Source organism: Neopelma chrysocephalum, unplaced genomic scaffold (assembly GCF_003984885.1).
Source record: "Neopelma chrysocephalum unplaced genomic scaffold, ASM398488v2 Primary Assembly neopelma1_86, whole genome shotgun sequence".
NCBI lineage: Eukaryota > Metazoa > Chordata > Aves > Passeriformes > Pipridae > Neopelma > Neopelma chrysocephalum.
The window spans coordinates 1,893,515-1,912,638 of NW_020897748.1; the positions used below are offsets into that span (position 1 = coordinate 1,893,515).

Genomic DNA, 19,124 nt, shown 5'->3' on the forward strand with positions numbered 1-19,124 from the left:
CTACAGGCTGTTGACCACAGCCTGCAACTACCAGGGCTTGAAATCTGCCTATTTACACAGCTGATAGATGAGGACTAGATTTGCAGTAGAGGTCTGAGGAGCTGCAACTGCAACTGGTAGAGTGTATAACCCCTTCACTGGGCCTGCTTTACTGCTGAGTGTATGAAGGGAGAACAGCAAAAATGTGGAAGAGACTGGGAGAGGGGGCAGTCCTTTGGAGAGTCTTCCTAGCCCCAGTCACTCAGGTCTGGCCATTGGCTGCCAGTATACCTCCATAAGCAAGGGTGTGCAGAGCACGTCCCCTCTCTAAAGACAGCAGTGTCTGCCCTTCAGCCTGGCTCCCCTCACCAACAGCATGTGTACCTGCACCAGCACACTTGCAGAGCAATGCCACGATGCTGGCTGGGTTAGCCTTACCCTGGAGGTGAGGAAAAGTATCACTGCCTTGTCCCCAGGCTGGGCTTGGGAAGAAATACTCTATGTCTTGGGAAACAGTATAGACTGGATGGATGATCTATTTTTGTCATAGCTGCTTTGTAAAGGATCGTGACTGGCTTGTGGTAGCAAGGTGTGGAAAGACATCTGCGAACAACATGGAAAGATGGCTGGGGGAAAAGTTAAAGGACACTGAGAAGTGATATTCATAACAGAATGTATAATGGTATGGAAATTACAGGGTAAAATGCAACTGGTACTTCCTGGATGGAATGAGGTTGGCAGGTCCACGAATTCCCTATACAACAGTAAGCACCTGCTAAGAGGGATGGAATGGAGGGTGGAATAGAGTAGAGACACCATGGCCAGGCTCTGTAGAAATCCTTGCAGGGAGCGGAACTCGATGGTACTTTACAGCTGATAAAACCTTGTAGCACGTCACCCGAGGGAGATGGGAGATGTCCTGCCACTGAGACAACAACTGTGGCAAAATCTCTCTCCTCAGATGAAATTGGTTCATTATAGCCTAGCTGTAATATTAACACACACCTCCATCCCAAAGTTACCTGCCTCCAAGGTATGACCAAGGTATGACCACCCCCTCACTGGGCATGCATTCTACATTTTTTTTACTATATCTTTAAAAGCGCAGCAAGAGAATTTTACACCAAACAGTAACAAAAGTATTTATGACTAAAGTCACCCAAGCTCCAACTAAACATAAAGGAACAGTATAAAAATAAGTTGAGAATGGAGGTAAAGTTAGGGAAGACTCCATTGTACTGCTGGGATCAGTTGACGGGCTGAACCTGTCTTCTCCCCCATAGGGACGCCTATTTAGGTAAGAACTAGACTCTATGCACACTGAACACTTTTATTGGGGATTAGAGCTTGTTTGTATATTGCTTTGAATATGTTTTTGCAGCCAGATACTATCACTGGTAACCCTCAAACCTTAAGCTGTCACAATTTTCTATTAATAAAAAGTGTTATTCTGTTAACTGTTAGTGTGAGTCCTTCATGAGTGCTAGCAGTTGCCAGCAGTGGGGAGCATACTCAAATAAAGTGGGAAGACCCTCTGAGGGGTCTCCCTTATGTTGTTGGCATATTTCCCTAAATAAGTCAATCAAACTGCCCTCCAATCCAAGAGGACTGTTCTGTAAGGGGTCCCCATAACGGGACAGACTGGTCGGGCACAAGGGTCTTGGCTTTCCTGGGGTGCTGGCAGACAAAACATTAAGAGTCAAGGAAAACTCCCCACACTAAGGGTTGAGGACATTTCCCCTTTTCATATGACACAAGGGTAAATCTGGTGAGCTGCTCCAGATTGAAGATTTGTTTTAGGGGAATAAGGATGTTCCACACTGGAGTTTTATTTCTAAGTGAAATGGTTTCCTGATCTGTGTGTACCAGGCCTGAGACAGATTCACTGCAATAGAACCATCGCTTGTGGGAAAACAGTGCTGATCCTCACCACCTTTGCTGCTGTTACAGCAGAATCGAGAAGGTGAGAGCTGCTCACTGCAGCAGTGCCTGGCACAGCATCGGGCACATGGTGCCTTCTGCCTGGTGGCACAGAGCAAGAACAGGGGTAGGGTACGTCAGGGGGCAGCAGGCAGGCAAACCGGAATCCAAGCTGGAATCCTGTCAGCTGTGACCACCTGCAGTTGCTGCAAAACTATCTGCCTGCCTCCAGACTTTTCCTCACAGACAGATCAAGATGTAGGCAGTGTGGATGACTGTGGACTAGAACTCCTGTGGGAAATTCAGTCCAACAGTATGAACACATCCTCTCAGTACGTATTGCCACTGACAGTGTTAAGAGAACTAAAGTAATTTTTGTTTTTCAAGAGTCAGGTTATAGATATCTGTAGTTAGGAACCTTAGCCACAAAGCATCAGAACATTATCAACAAGATCATATGAGAAAGGACTGCAATTCTGATATATGGGGTTTGTGCCTAAATATTGCAAGTTTTCTTCCTCTTTTGGATGAAGTTTTGTGAGCAGAATCTTTGCTGAAAGGAACCCCAAGTTTCTTCCATCAATGACACATGGTGTCAGTGCATATGTTCCTGTCTGAATTGTGAAACAGAGAAAATGGAATGTGAGACAGCTATGATGAGCTTATTAGTAAATTAGCATTTTCCTACTGGAGTGTGAAGAAGAAGGTGAGAAGCTTTGTTAATTCTCAGTCTCCCACAGGGAATGGGAGCTGTGGTCAGTTCACCACACATTGTCTCTTCCCATGTTTCCTTCTCAGGCGGAGGTCTCCTTACACTCTTTCCCTGCACCAGTGTGGGGTCCCTTCCATGGGAAACAGTCCTCCATGAACTTCTCCAAAGTGGGTCTTTCCCACAAGCTGCAGTTCTTTGCAAACTGCTCCAGCGTGGGTCCCTTCCATAGGCTGCATTTCTTCAGGAACAGATTGCTCCAGTGTGGATCCCTCACGGGATCACAAGTCCTGCCAGAAAACCTTCCCCAGTGTGGGCTCCTCTTTCCACGAGGCCACAGGTCCTGTCAGAAATCTGCTCCAGCATGAGTGTCTCATGGGGTCACAGGCGCCTTCTGGCTCCGTCTGTAGTTGCACAGTTTTTTTCCCCTTCTTAAATATGGTACCTCAGAGGCACTGCCACTGTCACTCATGGGCTTGGCCTTGGCCAAGGCAGGTCCATCTTGGAGCTCCATTGGATGTGGGGAAAGCTTCTAGCAACTTCTCGCAGAAGACTACCCTTTAGTCCTCCCTTTTCCAAAACCTTGCCATGGAAACCCAATACAAAGTCTTAAAAAAAACTACTCCTTTTTCTTGCAACTTAACATTTTGCAATGCTGCTTAACATTCAGCTACAGTAAGTGAAAGCCAGTGCTGGCTACCGTGCTGTACTTCTTATTAAAGCTAACAGAGCATTACAGAAAAAGATTTATGGTTACTAGCGGGGAGGGAGGGGATGTTTTCAACAAGAGGAAAAAGAAAATAATTCACAGTGCAAATGTTACTTTTATTGAGTTTTCATACACTGTTATTTATTTGCCTATGACCCAAAACAGAAAAAATGTGATTCTAAAGAAAAGGAATTTTTTCATTAACAAAATGTACTTTCATGTAATCAAATGAACAGTACACATCACAAATGAAATTTTATATTACTGAACATTTGGCTCAAGATTGAAGGCACATCCATAGATTTAAACACTAAAAGCATAAACTGCCAAAGTTACAGGGAGTAATTTCACTGCAGCTGGTGAAGTTGCTCAGTGTTCACATCTGTATGAGGGAGATCTTTTGTTCCTATTAAATCTCCATGCATTCAGGTGATATTGTACTCTTTTGACTGTTGTACAGTAGTTTGCTTAATCTTGGCACAAAGCACAAGGACATGAGCTTATTGAATAATAATCTTTCCTCAGTGATGTATTCTGAGTGTAGGGCTTTATCAAAAAAGCATATACACATATATGTACATAGCATCTTCTAAGTTCCCCAGGCTAATTGTGTATCGCGGTGTTACAAAAGACAAGTCTTATCCTCTCGCATAATGATATTTAGCTATGGAGGGACAATTTGTGGTTCGTGAGCTGGAGGAAGCAAGTTGATAATGAGTCTAGCCAGCCACTGCTCAACTGGAATGTCTCCTGATTCTTCACCCTTCTCTGCCAACACAGGCTTTCAAATACCTCCCCTTTAAAAACAGTCAGGACCTGTATATGCCTTCCACAGTGATGCAAAGATAAATAAAGTTTAGTAAGAGATAAGCATTCCCTTTATGCCTCCACCTATTTATTTGCCAATTTCCTGTTTCTTAGGAGGGATTTTCCCACATCACCCCTATTTGGACTTTGCTTTGAAACCTGAAGAAGCATGAAAGAAATCTGCTGTAGAAAGGGAGACTATCTCTAGTGTTTATGCTTTTCACATGCTGGCAGTAAGAAAGGAACCTCTGAGAATGGTGGCAGTGAGCACTGGGGATAAGGCTGAAGAAGAAATAAGTTGTGTAACGTTCCAGAATAGGCTTGAAAAGATTCTTTCAGTAACTTTTCTACCATGCTCAAAGCTTTATCTTGTTGTTTTTTTACTCAAGTACTTAGCCAGTATTCAGAGCTGCACTCAATTAGTCTCCTAGTAAGGGAAATTGATTTTTACAATAAGGTCTTTCTTTAGAGAAATTCAGTTTATTTACAAAGAAATCTACACAGCGTTCTGCCTCTGTGGACATACTAAGACCAAATAGCTGCATTCAGTTTACTTCCTCACATTTTCCAAGCTGTCCTTTCCAGTGAGTTTCACCTTGGGAGGTCAGTATGCTCCTTGGCTGCCAACATGGGTCTTTGGGATGTTGGCTCTGCTCTCCTGTCCTTCTTCCCTTTGACCTTGGATCAATGATGTACATACCTGCTGTCAGTCTGTCTGCTGGTCCATGTGGTTTAGCCATGCTCTGGCCCTGCTATCCTGTCTTGGGAATATTTTTTTCTTTTTGTGCATATTATGGCCAGCACCTGCAGAAAGTAAAAGAAAAGTTTGATACTGCATGTTCCAGTTGATGTGTTTATTGATTTTCTTCATATGTGTTTTTGCTCACATTGCATAAGGTATCTCCTCAAAATGAAAAGGGAGACCCTTGGCAAATGTGGATTTAGAAAGGAATATGAATACCAAGTTTGGGAAGAAATGTGCATGTTCCAGTGTCAGAGCTGAAGTTTTGTTATGGAGCATCACTGCTAACAGCTCTGAATTCCCCAGCATACAAAATATAAAAAATAAAAGTAAGGGCTATTTAATTTTATGCAAAAGACTTATACATACAGATCTATAAAAAGCATAATTGGATCATTTAAGAGAAAATACTGAAAAGTTTAAAGCAAGTGTGAACGTGAAATTTCTTTAGGGAAGCAAAGAGACTTCTGCTTGTCAGTATTAGGGAAAACTTCAACAGGAGAATTGAAGTAAATGTCTTGCTCAGTAATAGTACCAATGACCTATACTTACAAATATTTGCTTTTATTATTTTTAAACTGGTAGCATTTAACATATTAAAAAAATTTAAATTAAAATCCTAACTGTGTTACTTTGATATTGTTTTACTTCCTAGACTGTTGCTCAGAAAAAAAATCAGACTGTTTATTTCACAACTAAAATATCAATATTTAGTAGCAGTCAACAGACTGAGTTATAGCTCTGGTACTGAAGCTATTTATTATTTTAATATGGTAACTAAGATTTTGTTGTAGGTGCCAGTTTGAAAAATGCTGATTTTTAAAAGTACTGGACTGGAGGAGACAACCTCCATAGCTCCTTTACACTAAATATCTTCACGGTGTGAATTTCTCTAGCTTCCCCATAGATAAGGACACTGTTGTTGTTTACATAATGCTGAACTTGTTTTTTCCTGCAGGGAGTGCATGACACACAAGCTGAATGTTTTCATAACTGTAACAACAAAATATGATGGTGTTTAATTTTCTTGCATTTGTAATGAGACTTTGTTGATTGTTTAGCCTTGAATTCTTTTATAAAATGTTGCCTGTTACACTGGAAAAAAAAAATCACACTTGCTTTCTTTGTACTCAGACCAATGAAGAACAGCATTTGAGGAAATGCTACGTCAGATGTATTATCAGTACTCTTCAAATGTATAAAATAGAGGATGACTGATCTGTTATTTAGTGTTATTTAGCTGCTCTGTAGAGCTAGCAATATAATCCCTAAGTACACTATGTAAACTGAATATTTACTAGAAAGACATAGTTTCAGAGGTTTTCATTTGGATACCATTAGAGTATACTGAAATTAAGAAATGGGCAATTTTTTATTTCCACAATTTTGTATCACCTGATTACTGTACTATCTTCTGTATTCCACCAGTGAGCAGCTACTGCAGCATTTTGGGTTTGTTGTTTTGGTTGGGGTTTTTTAAGAATTTTGACAGTAGATAAAAAGGTAAATGGCTTATCAAACAGATTTTTTACATTTTTCAATTTACTAGTCTTTGATGATGTCTTGTTTCAAACAGTATTTTCCTCATTAAGACACTGTGTGATCACTTTGTATTTCTGCAACAGTTAACTTGACTTTTTTTGATTTGCCAGTAATTACTCTTTAAAGGACTGTTTGCTGAGCAAGCTAAATAAACATAGATTGTCATTGCACCTGTGGAAAAACTCAGAGGTCCTGTAGGATAATCAGTACAAGCTACTCTTCTGAATTAAAAGTGGACAGAGGAAGATTCTTAGAAGTTAAGCTACTTTGGAGAGGATGAAATATGGGTCAGATAAGCCAGCAGATGAATGACTGGTAGTGTAATGCTGTGAAAGTGAAATGTGACTGCAAATTCCCTTATCCCTGCAGCTGCTCATTGCTAGCACTGCTTAGACCTTGGTAAAAGAGCATGTACAGTCAAGCTGGAGATCTATGGGTATGGGCTTAGACCTTTGTCCTGGCAGCCTCTGTACATTGGCACCATTACAGAGCTCCTTTCAGTAGCCAAATCCCTGTGTAGTAGCCGCACAGCATATATGCCTGATTCCAGACATACTTCACCTCCTGCATACACATTCACTGCAGTTTTTTTTCGTAAGGAAGCACTGGAGTTATCTGGCAGGATCTTTCCATTTCACCCCTGGAGAAAAGTGCACCACCCTGCACACGTTCACTTCTGCCCCAAGGGAGCAGCAGAGCAACCATGGGTGACAGTCATTGCCCTAATTCCCCACAAGATATTCAGAGACCACAGCAATAAATGCAGTGTAAAAATGTTATGCTGAATAAAACAGTACTAAATGCTGTCTGCTCCCACAGGAGCTCATGGGTCTTTTGTTGTTTACTTCAAATTCACGTAGAATTCCACCCATACTATTTCAAGCTAATTAGAAAGTTTTCTAGAAAATTACTGTCAAATTTGGAATAAAGTATTTTTTCTTTTTTATAATGAAGGCTCTGTATTTAACTAGGCAAGTTTGGATTTTACTGTTTGTCATTGTACTGTTTCACTAGAGAGGGATCTCAAACTCATGTTGCTCTTTACCACGGAATTGCTCCTCTCTCCATGACTCCTAAAGTATCATAAGATTTTATAGGTGCCTCTAATAGCTATCTGATCAAATTCTGACCTAAAATATTGTATCATATGCCTTTGCATCTGCATTCTTTGACTTGTTATTAGTCCTCACTGATGTGGATACTTATAGATTTTCTTATTTATTACCTTAATTAAATTTACTATTGTTCGAGATATGTTTAGCAAATTGTAATTACTACCATTTCTTTATATATAACAAAAAAAAATTAATCCATCTTTTCATTTCCAATCCCTTAGACATGATTCTGGCTCTCCCTTAACTTACAAAATATAATTACAAGTCATACAGTAATTTTATTAGTGAATACCCTGAAGACTACAGGGATGCATATCTTCTAGACTGGCTCATCTTTATATATTCTGTTTCTTCATGTATTCCCTTACCTGCCAGATCACCAGATATAGTGACACAATATTCATTACTTAATTATAATTATTAATCAAGGGGTTTCTACCCCACACATATGGCTTTTGAGCAGTCTATTGAACAGATTAGCAACAGGTTTAAAAAATAAACCATTTGATGCTGGGAATATTGTCTGCTAGACACCTAAGAAGAACGCTAGGAGAATAAATACCCATTTACTCTTTGGAGAGTGCTATGAAATGAACAAGAACAAAGACAGAACATAGGCTGTACGTGCATCCATTGTTAAAATTGATTCACTTGTGAATGCACTGCACTTTAAAGTACTTTTTCTCTCAACATATTAATTATGCATGTATATATAAGCATATAAAAAATGTTTGTTCATTCCTTTTGTGGCTTGGGGCATTTTTGGAGGAGGAAAATAAAGCCAGAGGAGGGGTGGAGGGGCTTGATATTCCAATGAAATCTAATTTGCAAGCAATTTGCAGCTATAAATTTCACTCGAAAGATTTCCAGGTGGTCGGTGTACATGTTTGGTGAAACTTAATGGCTGCAGTAAAATTAATCAGAGGCCTTATCTTTACATCTCTACTCTGTGAATTTTTACTTCATGGATCCACCTTTTGCTTTTGCACTGTCCTCGTATTTTTAAAACAAGGCAGATGAATAGGTTGAGTTACAGTAAGGGCCTGCTGAATTTCCAAACATACATTTCATGAATTATAATTGTCTTTTACAAACACAGTTTTTTAATTTAGTTTACTAAACATATTGTAGCACACTCAGATCAGAATCCTTGAACTATGTGCACTGTACATTTATGCAATGAGACAATCCACCATCAAAATCTTCCCAGTTTAAAGGAAATGGTGGGCAAAGGGGTATTACCTCATTCTTTACCTTTGAAACTCAGACTCAGAAAGGCCTTGTTTTTTCACAAGGTCAGTGAGGATAACTGGAGCAGAGTCAAAAAGTTATCTCTTGATTTAATGCCAGTTTGTGCCAGCTCCCATGGAAGTCCTGTCAGCAGCACTCCAATCTTCTATTACTCTTGACCTTCCTTTTTTTCTTTCCTAGCAAAGCCTAAATGTCACAAATTGTCATAGGCCTAAGTAGATCTTACAGCTAGGCTGGATTATCTTATGCAGAATTGTCTGTACTGAAAGTGATACTTTAGTCTAGGTCTGTTTAATGGGTAGTTGAAGTAGTCAGCAAAGTGAAATAAATGTGATACGTTCCACTTCTCTGCGCCACTAGCTAGAAGAGCAAGAAGTGAGTAACTAAAGAGCAGAGCTTTAGAGTCCACAGAAAATTTGCAGCAATATGTGAAGCTTTCATTGACCTTTCCTTTGTCAAGGACACTTTAATCTTTAAAGCAACAAGCGCCATGTCTGTACTGAGCCTGGCCGGGAAAAGCCAGCATGTTCGCTGCAAACAGCCAAAGAGCAGCCGCGTTGGAGGTTTTCTTGATAGGTTTCTTGATGCCTCAGATTGCTAGAATGAAGTTTTATAGTTCTGTCCCTATTTTCAGCAGGTTTTATCTCCTCCTACAGGAAGAAATTACCAGACCAAGACAGGGATTTGTTTCTGCACTTTATGTCCACATTCAGGTTAGGAAGTCGAAGTCTTCCAAGGAAGCAACCAAGTGAGTTTTATCTTCTCCTTGGTGTCTACAGCAGCTTCTCTAGAAAGCTTTATCTGTGTAGGGGATTTAGGGATTAACAGCATGGCCACAGACTATACTGTCTCTGGACACACAGATTAAGTGTAAGGAAATATTGGCTTCCCCTTAATTTTTATCTGTCCAGCTCTAGATCTGTGATGAATAAGGAGGTGGGGGAGGGCACACAGTGGACTAAAATGAGAGACAGGTGCTGCAGTGTCAGCTAGCTGGCTTTCTGTGACACAGGCCAGTCATCAGGGACAGGACTGCAGATAGTGATGGAGGGTTTATTACTGACAGAGCCTGTGTCTTTACCCTTTGGCCCTGGACAGTCATGAATAAACAAGTAACTGTGAAAAATAACAAAATACTTTTCTGAATTCCAAGAGCCTTGCATGCTAGTTCAGATGAAAATGATCCCAGCTGCCAGCATTTCCAGGAGTCCTAGATATCTCCTGCAATGCAATTATGCAGACTCAGTAGAAAACTATTCCGCACATTTGGAGCTAAAGGACAATATAATAAATGACTGCAGTGAAGTACATTGCTATTGCATCAGATTGCACCTGAATCCACTACTACTGGGTTTTCTGGTGCTGGAAATCTGCCCTTCAGGATCTCATTGTCCTCATGTTTGTTTGCTTACATCCTCCTTGATACTGCAATACCAGTACGAGTCCAAGGTAGATTAGGAGCAGCTGTTCTGTAGCAAACAAACAAAAGCCTTTGTCTATTAGCTGCTATCACTTTTTTCCAGTGGGGAGAAAAAGCCAGATGTCTGTTTGCAGACAAGTGAAGCTTCATCAAATGCTTGAACTTTTCACAAACAGAAAATTTGAAGCTTGATGCAAGAGTGATTTCAGAAAAATCTGATATTACTGGAGCTTCATTCACTTTGAGAAACAATGCTAATTCCTGCAGCCTGTAGCTCAAAAGTCTCTGAATATTGCCACGAAAATATTTCAGTTTTATTGTGCTACTGCTCACTTGGAATGTGCCAAAGCCTTCTACAAGGCTGACAGGAATATATTGAAAAATTCATTTCAATAAATAAGCAGTATAACATAGTAGGACTAAAGCTTGAAAGGGAAAAATGAATTCCAAATGGCCCAGCATAGTGAAGAACTAAAATGTAAAACAACTGAGTCTAGTCCCATGTATTTTTGGTAAATTGAAATGCTTCTCCAAGTGATCATGCTAATTGTAACCCACTGATCTCTATACATACAGGGAATATGAGGATGTCTCTTCTGCTGTGGATCTCCCACTGTCACTCACGGCAGATGCACTGAAAGATGCAAATGGGATTGAGACATTCAGGCTTTAATTTACTCCTGTAGCTCTAATGACTAGACGTAAAATGTACTGCTGGTATGTTCTCTGAAGAATAGGTGACAGAATGTGAATGTCATAATCTTAATCTTCCTTTCACATTTTCTTGCAATTTTATTAAAAGATTGAGAAATGCTAAAATAAAAATGTAGGACATCTTTCTTCACTACAGGATATCACCCTGCCACAAGGTCCAATTAAAATCCTGAATTATTAAACTAGGAAATTTTATTTTAATTTATATTACTTGAGTCTACTAATGTACATATTCAGGGGTATGCACAAAGTCTTGAAATGCACTTATTCTGTCTTTTGTGCAGTTTAATACAGGTTTGCTTCTACAAATAAGGGAAAGTTTGTATATTAGATTTCAAATAAAGGCAGTTTTGTTGGAGTAGACTAGAACGGTCTATGAAATACCTTTGTAAATGGAAACAAACTAAAAAATTAAATTTGCTTTGAGTTCTAATTTACATGCATATTTTACACATACTTCAGAACTAAAAAGTTTGTGTTCATCTTGGGGACTTCCAGAGCTTTGCAAATCCCTGGCACTCTTGACATATTACCACATGATTCATGTCGTAGCTTTCATAGCTGAGCATATGACCATATTGCCAAGTTTTATGAGTTAGGTCATATACAAAGTCTTATTGAGTGTCTTTTTTTAACATATATATGTGTATATATATATATACACAAGTGTGTATGTGTCTACGATAAATTTGGACCTTTGACAGAGGAACTGTCATGTTGAAAAGTTTAGGCAGAAAAGTGAAGTATGCCTTGGAATGCTTTTGCTCAAGCCAGTAGCTGTCAGTTGCTGTGTCTGCATTAACAGCTTGAGAGAAGTTCTTAGAAGCCCTCTCTTGTAACCCTGACTATTCTATGGCTTATGTTAAGGTTTTACTATAGTTAGTTAGACTATCTGACTCACAGTTCTCATGAACCTTTACCTATGAGACATTACTGCTTTTGGATTTAAGACTGGAGTTCCTCTTGCCAAATCCAGTTCAGTCGTGCATTAAGAGCCAAATTATGACTTTAAAGGATAGTTTCCACTGGTTGGAACAATGGAAAGGTGAGTAAGACTGAAGTAATATAATCCCACTCTGAACATCCAGCTCCTCTAGGGGTTCCTCCCTTTGAAGCTATTAGTTTTCCTACAGAGTGTTCATGATCACCTCTACGAGTTTAGACCCCATGGTTTTCTCCAAATTGTAAATCACATCTATGAAATGGCATTAAGTATTGCTAAGCCAAACAAATCTGTTAAGAATTTTAAAAACAGCAATATTCTAACTTCTATCATGTAAGAAAAACAAAGCATTCATTGTTGGTCCTGGAGAATTGTTGGCATCAGTTTTACCATCCATTAAGGAAGGAGTTGGTTAGAGCACAGTGCTAATAACACCAAGGTTACAGGTTCCATCCTTGTATGGGCCATTCACTTAAGAGTTGCACTTGATGATTCTTGTGAGTACCCTCTAACTCAGTATATTCTGTGATTCTGTGAGACTGGCTTAAGTTCCTGAATTATCATAGAACCATAGAATGGGCTGGGTTGGAAGGAACCTGAAAGATTATCTAGTTCTAACCCTCCAGCCATGGACAGGGATACCTTACACTAGACCAGGTTGCTCAGAGCCCCACCCAACCTGGCCTTAAACACTTCCAAGGATGGGACATCCAAAATTTCTCTGGGAAACGTGTTCAAGTGTCTCATCACCCTCACAGTAAAGAATTTTTTACTAGTATCTAATCTAAACCTTCCTCTTTTCAGTTTAAATCCACTTCCACTTGTCCTATCAATATCAACCTGTGTAAAAAGGCCCTCTCCCTCTTTTTTATTAGCCCCCTTTGGGTACTGGAAGGCTGCTTTAAGGTCACCTTTGAGCTTTCTCTTCTCCAGACTAAACAACCTCAACTCTCTCATCCTGTCTTCATAGGAGAGTTGCTTCAGCCCTCTGATCATCTTCATCCTCCTTCTCTGGACTCACTCTACCAGCTTTCTTTGGTGAGGACTCATGTGACTGGAATCCTTCTCTCTGACTCAGTCTTCCCCTTGGAGGTTATGGGTACACAGTACAAATAGATGTGATTAAAGATTAGCTGCATTCAAGAAGATTAAAAAATCTATTTGGGCAAAATATTAACACATTACATTGGTTGCCTTTTCCTCCAGACCGGTCGACATGCAGAACATAATAACTGCTATAAAAGTACAGTTCATTCTGCTGCTTCAAACTTTAGTAACTCCAGTAAACTCCCAACTGCTGTACTTTGGAATTAGTTCACTACTTCAGACTTTGTGCTGTTTCTGCCTTAATGACCAGTGGGGACATAATGTGCATGTGCAGGCCAGATAAAGGAGGTTCCAATTTAACCTAATTAAAAATCAAGAATATTACTAGTGTCAGTATGGAGCTTGAAAAGATAATTGCTTCAAAAATTGTGAGTAAGGAAAAATAAATTTAATTTCAAAAATGAAAAAATCCACAAAAAAAAACCCTGTAGGCTTTTTAATAGCTCCTTCCACACTAACTAATTAGCCTCTTAGGTTTAGAAAACTGCTTATGAAATGTTCTATTAGTATTGAAGAAATTTTTTTGTTTTCTTTGCAATCATGAAGTCTTTTGTCTTGGCTTTTTCTTTCTTTTGGCATATTGAGGGGTTTTGCCTTTCTCTTCCCTTTGGTCTCTGGGTTTGCTCTAAAATTAATATAATAATAATAGTTTAGTTCTTAATTCTATCCATGAATCAGCTGAACAGTTGTGTTCTTTCTGTGATTGGATAATTAGTAAAAAAATATTTGAAAGCTTTATACAAATATCTTCACATATAAATACATTTTTTTTACAGACTCAGGCTTTTCCTACGGGTTTATTATGTTTTATACAGTAATGTGTAAAAATCAAACAGGAATTTCAGTGATAGAAGTTTCTTCCAGGTATCAACAAGAAGATGCTGTTCTTTAATTCTGAGAAGATAAATCCAAAAGTAAGAGAATGGCTGCTAAGAGCAGCCTTAGGTCTCTAATGATTGGAGTGAAAGACTAAATTTTCTTCTGAGATGCAGTGTGACTACAGACTTAGATTCTCTTCTATCCTCTGATACTGTTCAACCACTTTAGATAACCACTGATGTTTATCAAGTGCACTGGAAATCTTGTAGGAAAATAATGATAATATAATAGTTCTTAAGCCACTTCTGGGGCTGTTATTAAGGAAGCAAGCAGAGGAATGAATATATCACCATACTTGTTGATTTTTGCCTGCCGTCTGGGCCCCCATCACCACAGTAAGAGTTAAGCAGTTTTAGTTAACAGTAAGGAAAGAACAAAAGCAGTTTTAATACCAGTGGTGTTACCATGTTGTAGGTACTTATGTAAGCCATATGTTACACAGTGTAATTGTAGACTGAATTAGGGCACGCTTTTGTCACCTGGCTTATTCCAAATTGAAGTTACTTCTGTTTGACTGTCCTTGGAAGAGCAGCATTGTACTTTAATAAATGAACAATCTTGGGCACCATTTCCAGAAATGTCTAAAATTACAAAATTAGGCAATAGCAATTCATGTAGCATATGACAGAAGTGCTATTATTGTCAGGTAAACTACAGAGCCTGTGACTACAACTTATGATTTAATATGAACAGACAGATGAACATAAATGAATTGAGACAGTCCAGATTTGGATGACTAAAAAATTACTACTATTACATTTGAATATGAATTACTTTTAACTGAGGTAACAAACTTTGTAGGCACTTCTTAAAACTTGTTTGTACACAAATCCCTTTCTCCTCCTGGGGAACCAGTTATTCTGTTTAGATTTAGGCAAAGAGCTTACAAATTGCCTACAAATAGGTCGTCAGGGGACAAAGCATGGAAAAAGCAGTGACTTACTGGAAGGGCCCTGCAGCAGTTTGAAGAAACTAACGTGAATCCCAGAAGCAGCTGGTGGAGCATGGTGCTTAAACTAATATGCCCTAAAAAATTAGTTTGGAGGTGCAAGCTACAAGGATGCAGCTACACTGCCACTGTCTCCAGGCATATTCCACTTGCAGTTAACCGAGCTATATTTGGACTGTTTTCCACTGCACAATGCACAGCATGTCCTATGTTTGTACACTCCTTAGCAAAATGGGACCCTACTCTTGACTGACCTCTAGACCACACAAAGATACTAATAATAAACACCAAGGAAATAAATGATGACTTACCACATTTGATATATTTCCTCCAGCATGCAAAAGCAATACTAATATGTACAGCAGCACAATGTAAGCAGATTCTGATGTATGCTATGTATTTTTAGCACAATGGCCTTGATCCAGACATTTCTGACAACATCTTCTGCTGTCTTTCATAATTTTGAAGTAAAATTATGTGGGGTACTCTAGATTTGAAGTAACTGTGGTCTAGTATTAAAAGTACTGTAGAACAAAAATCTAGTTTACTAGCACCCTTTAGACAACTGCTGAGCAAACAACTGTTTGTGAAAAAAAAATAAATCATTCAATAGGTGGCACAAGTAATTTTTGTTCCAGTCTTCATAGGTTGTGCTGCAAAATAAATGCAAGTCTAGAAGAGAAATTTACTTCCTCTGCTGCCTCTTTTTATGTTTTATGTTTATAAATAATTGATTTTGAAAACTAATATAACAAAATAAGAATATTTAGAATTCCACTGATGGCCTCCTTATGATAAAATACTTGACTTCTGCAAAAAAACAAGTCAAGTAAATTCAGATGTGGTAGAGGTCTCACCAAAAATTAAATACTGGTACTGAATATAGTAACATTTCTTACGACCTCATGTGAAGGGAAGTTATGGGACAGAAAACAATGAGATCGGTAAAGGAAAAATACTGTTACTTTATTTAGCTGAGATCCAGTCAACATCTTAAATTATCCTCATTGTGTATTAAAATGGTTCTCAGAGGTTCCATCCAGGATGTGGCATCAGAGAGACACTAAGATTGTCTCCCCTTTTACACATGGTCAGAGCACAAATAATGAAAAAGGAATGAAATGTGGACTAGTTTTACAATGGGCCATAAAACTGTTGTTAAATCTGTGGGTTGCATTTGCTAACAGCATACTCTGAAGTGATGAAAGGGAGAACTGATGAGGAAGAGAAATAAAAGAAGAGCAAGGATGGCAAGAAGAAAATGTGTGCAGCAGGCAGTGAAGTAAAGCTGAAGTGATTACAACCAACCGATCATTAAAAAGAAAACAATGCTGAAAGGAATACCACAGGAGGAAAAAAATCATATGCTGATGTTGTCACTGAGTGCCTGATAATTCTTGCTGAAGCTGCTTCAGTAACTTCATGTGCCAACCTTGAGCATCAGACAGAGGAGTGATAAACTGTTACAACAATCTTGGTTTGGTTCGAGGTGAAGCATGTGTGCATTTTCAGGATGTTTTATCTTCATCTGCCTTCAAATACAAAAGACGCCATCAACTTCTGTGCCATTTTAAAATGATTCCTACTAATAAAGTTTTATTAGTCATCTTCAGATAAGAGTAAAGAAAAGCCACCAAACAAAAAATGCAGTCATGATTAGAATTTCATGTAGGTAAAATTATGTATATGATTTACAATGTACTATTCAGGCATAGTAGTAACAATATTCTCCTCCCCAAACACTAAAGAGATTAAGAAAGCTCTCAGCAAAGACCAACAGGAGTAGCAAAAAAAAAAACCAACAAAAAACAAACAAACAAACAAAAAATCAACCAAAAAACCAACCAACAAACCAAAAAAAAAAGAAAACACCAAAAAACCCCACAACTTTTTACTCAGAAAACTTTGCTAGATCTGGTAAAGTTTCTAAGGGTGTTACATGAGAAGATGGTGCTTGACATCCTGAGTGTCTTATCCAGACTACTAACATATTCTCTTCCATGGACTTACAAGATCCAGCTCATCTCATATGCAGGAAAACTGCTCCTGCAGAGGTTTTTTTCTTTAGATCATCACTTCAGCATCTCACCTTTTGCTTGCCAAGCTCATTTAGTACTGAAACAGGACTCTTTTGCATATCATCCTTCACTCCTCATCTTTGAGAAGAATGTTGAAATTAAGCCTGAGATGCCAGGAGTTGATGCTTTGCTCTCTGCCATGAACAATCAACCTCGGTACATGGTAAAGGGTAACCACTTGTTTGTGCAAGTGATTGAAAGTAGTTTCGCCAATAGAAATATTTGGGTTGTTTGGAATAGCATTTAATCTGAAATTATAATTAGTGTTGTCTTCTTTGTATTGCAATGAAAATCTATGGAAAGAGAATCGTATTACATCTCTCCATTACAGCTGTAATTACTGTGGGAGGGTTAGAAGTCCCCGTGTGTTCATAGGCTCTATGTGGTGTCTTCATATAACTAGTAATGCTTCTCTCAGTAGCTACAGACTTCCTGAGCATTCCTCCAGTATCCCATTGTTAATAAATAAAAACAAAAAGAGGAATGGGATCCAGTGCATGAAAAAAGGGCACCTGAGGTTTCACTGAAGAAGTTAGTTAGTTTTGCAAGTAGAAAGAAACAAAAAAAGTTGTTGGCTAAGCTGTTGTGAATGTTTTAATTATTTGTATAAACATATAAATGAAGGTTGTGTTTTCTTCTTCCTTGAAGTGTTAATTTTGTGTGCATACTCATGGCTTTGGAGAGGTGAACAGTCATACCCCTCATAGGTTCAAACTGTGACTGGACAAATTTACTGAAGACTAATCCATTGCGTATTGTTAAACTTAATGATAGTGTCTCTAGTACAGGGTGTTTCTGGACTACAGCTCCCCAGAGCTGGAAAGCATTCATGCTTGTCTGGTTTACAGTTCTTCTTTTCTGACTATTATAAATGCTGAATCTTCATCCAGATGCTTATCCTTAAATAAACTTCTACTCCCTTCCAAAAGAGACATCCTCCCAATATGCTTATCTTCCTTCCCAAATAGATGGGCAATTGGAAATAAATGCGGGATAAATCAGAGAACAACAAATGAAAGGAAATGCCCTCAAGTTGTGACAGGGGAGGTTATTGGATTTTAGGAAACATTTCCTCACAGAAAGGATTGTCAAGCACTGGAACAGGCTGCCCAGGGAAGTGGTTGAGTCACCATTCCTGGAGATACTTATAAGTACAGATGTGGCTGTTGTGGAAGTGGTTTAGTGGACTTGGCTTTGTTATGTTTATGGTTGGACTCAATGATTTTAAAGGTCTTTTCTAACCTAAATGATTTTATGATTCTGTGAAAAAAATGAGGGGAGCGAGGAGAAATAGCATAGAGCGCTCCCCATAGCAATCAGCATTTGTGGAGCAAGAACTCTGGTCCGATTCAACACACCTGTTTTCAGGGTGCAGCTACAGTGTACCAATGTAACTTTTGCTTTTCTAGGGAACTGTAATATTTTTGTTTTTCCAAACAAATGGTTCTAGCACAACGGGGGCAATAAACACCTCACAGTCTGCAACAGGCACTGCAAAATTAAAGCTAAATACAGAAGTTGCGCTGTGAATCCCACTTGCTTTTGACAATAGATAATTGTGCAACCGGAAAACGGTGCCATTAAAGGGTGAAAGACGAGCCATCGTAATTGAACAGGAAGTGTCACAAGGAATTTCTACAGGGTCCATAATTTTCCATCTATAGCAGTTACGCTTTTGCGCTCCCACGGTAATTTTTCGGTCTCACTGCTGAAATGCAGATTTGGAGATCAGAAGCACAACAGCCGCCAGCTGCCAGGGTGTCTCTGTGCTTTACAGATCGGGTTTAGTTTCAGGCAGTTCTACTCGGGGCGGAAAGCCAGGGCACTCAAACACCCACTCGGTTATCCTGTGCGAGCCCGAAATTCCGGCTGCTCCGCCGGGAGATCCACCCTCCCTGCTCTGGACGCGTCCTCAGTCCCCGCTGGTGGTGGCGGCTGCCGGGACGGGGCGGACAGTGCCGAAACCTGGCGGCGACGGAGGGGGAGGAGACGGAGGCGGTGCCGGCGGAGGAGGTGCTGGCGCCTGCGGGACAGTGCCGGGGCGGTGCTGTGGCGGCACTGGGGCGGAGCGGCGCCGGGCCCGCCCCCGCCGTCTGGGGGCCCCGCTCCGCCCCGGCCCGCGGCTGCCGGGAGCGGCCCCACGCGCTCGTGCGGGCAGTGCGCAGGCGCGGCGGGCGCAGCCGGGCGGCGGAAGCGGCGCGGCGGGGGCGGGCCCGGCGCCCGTCCCCCCCAGTCGCGCCACACCACCGCCCCGGCACTG

The 19,124-nt window shown here is 39.9% G+C and overlaps 1 long non-coding RNA gene across 1 annotated transcript; it reads right to left on the reverse strand.

Moving 5' to 3' along the window:
* Positions 1-15,376: 15,376 nt before the first annotated feature.
* On the reverse strand, positions 15,377-17,470 carry LOC113971961. The gene is made up of 2 exons (XR_003535719.1): positions 16,876-17,470; positions 15,377-16,318 (listed from the first exon to the last, which is right to left on the reverse strand). It is a non-coding gene; the product is annotated as an uncharacterized LOC113971961 (long non-coding RNA).
* Between the last annotated feature and the right edge of the window lie 1,654 nt (positions 17,471-19,124).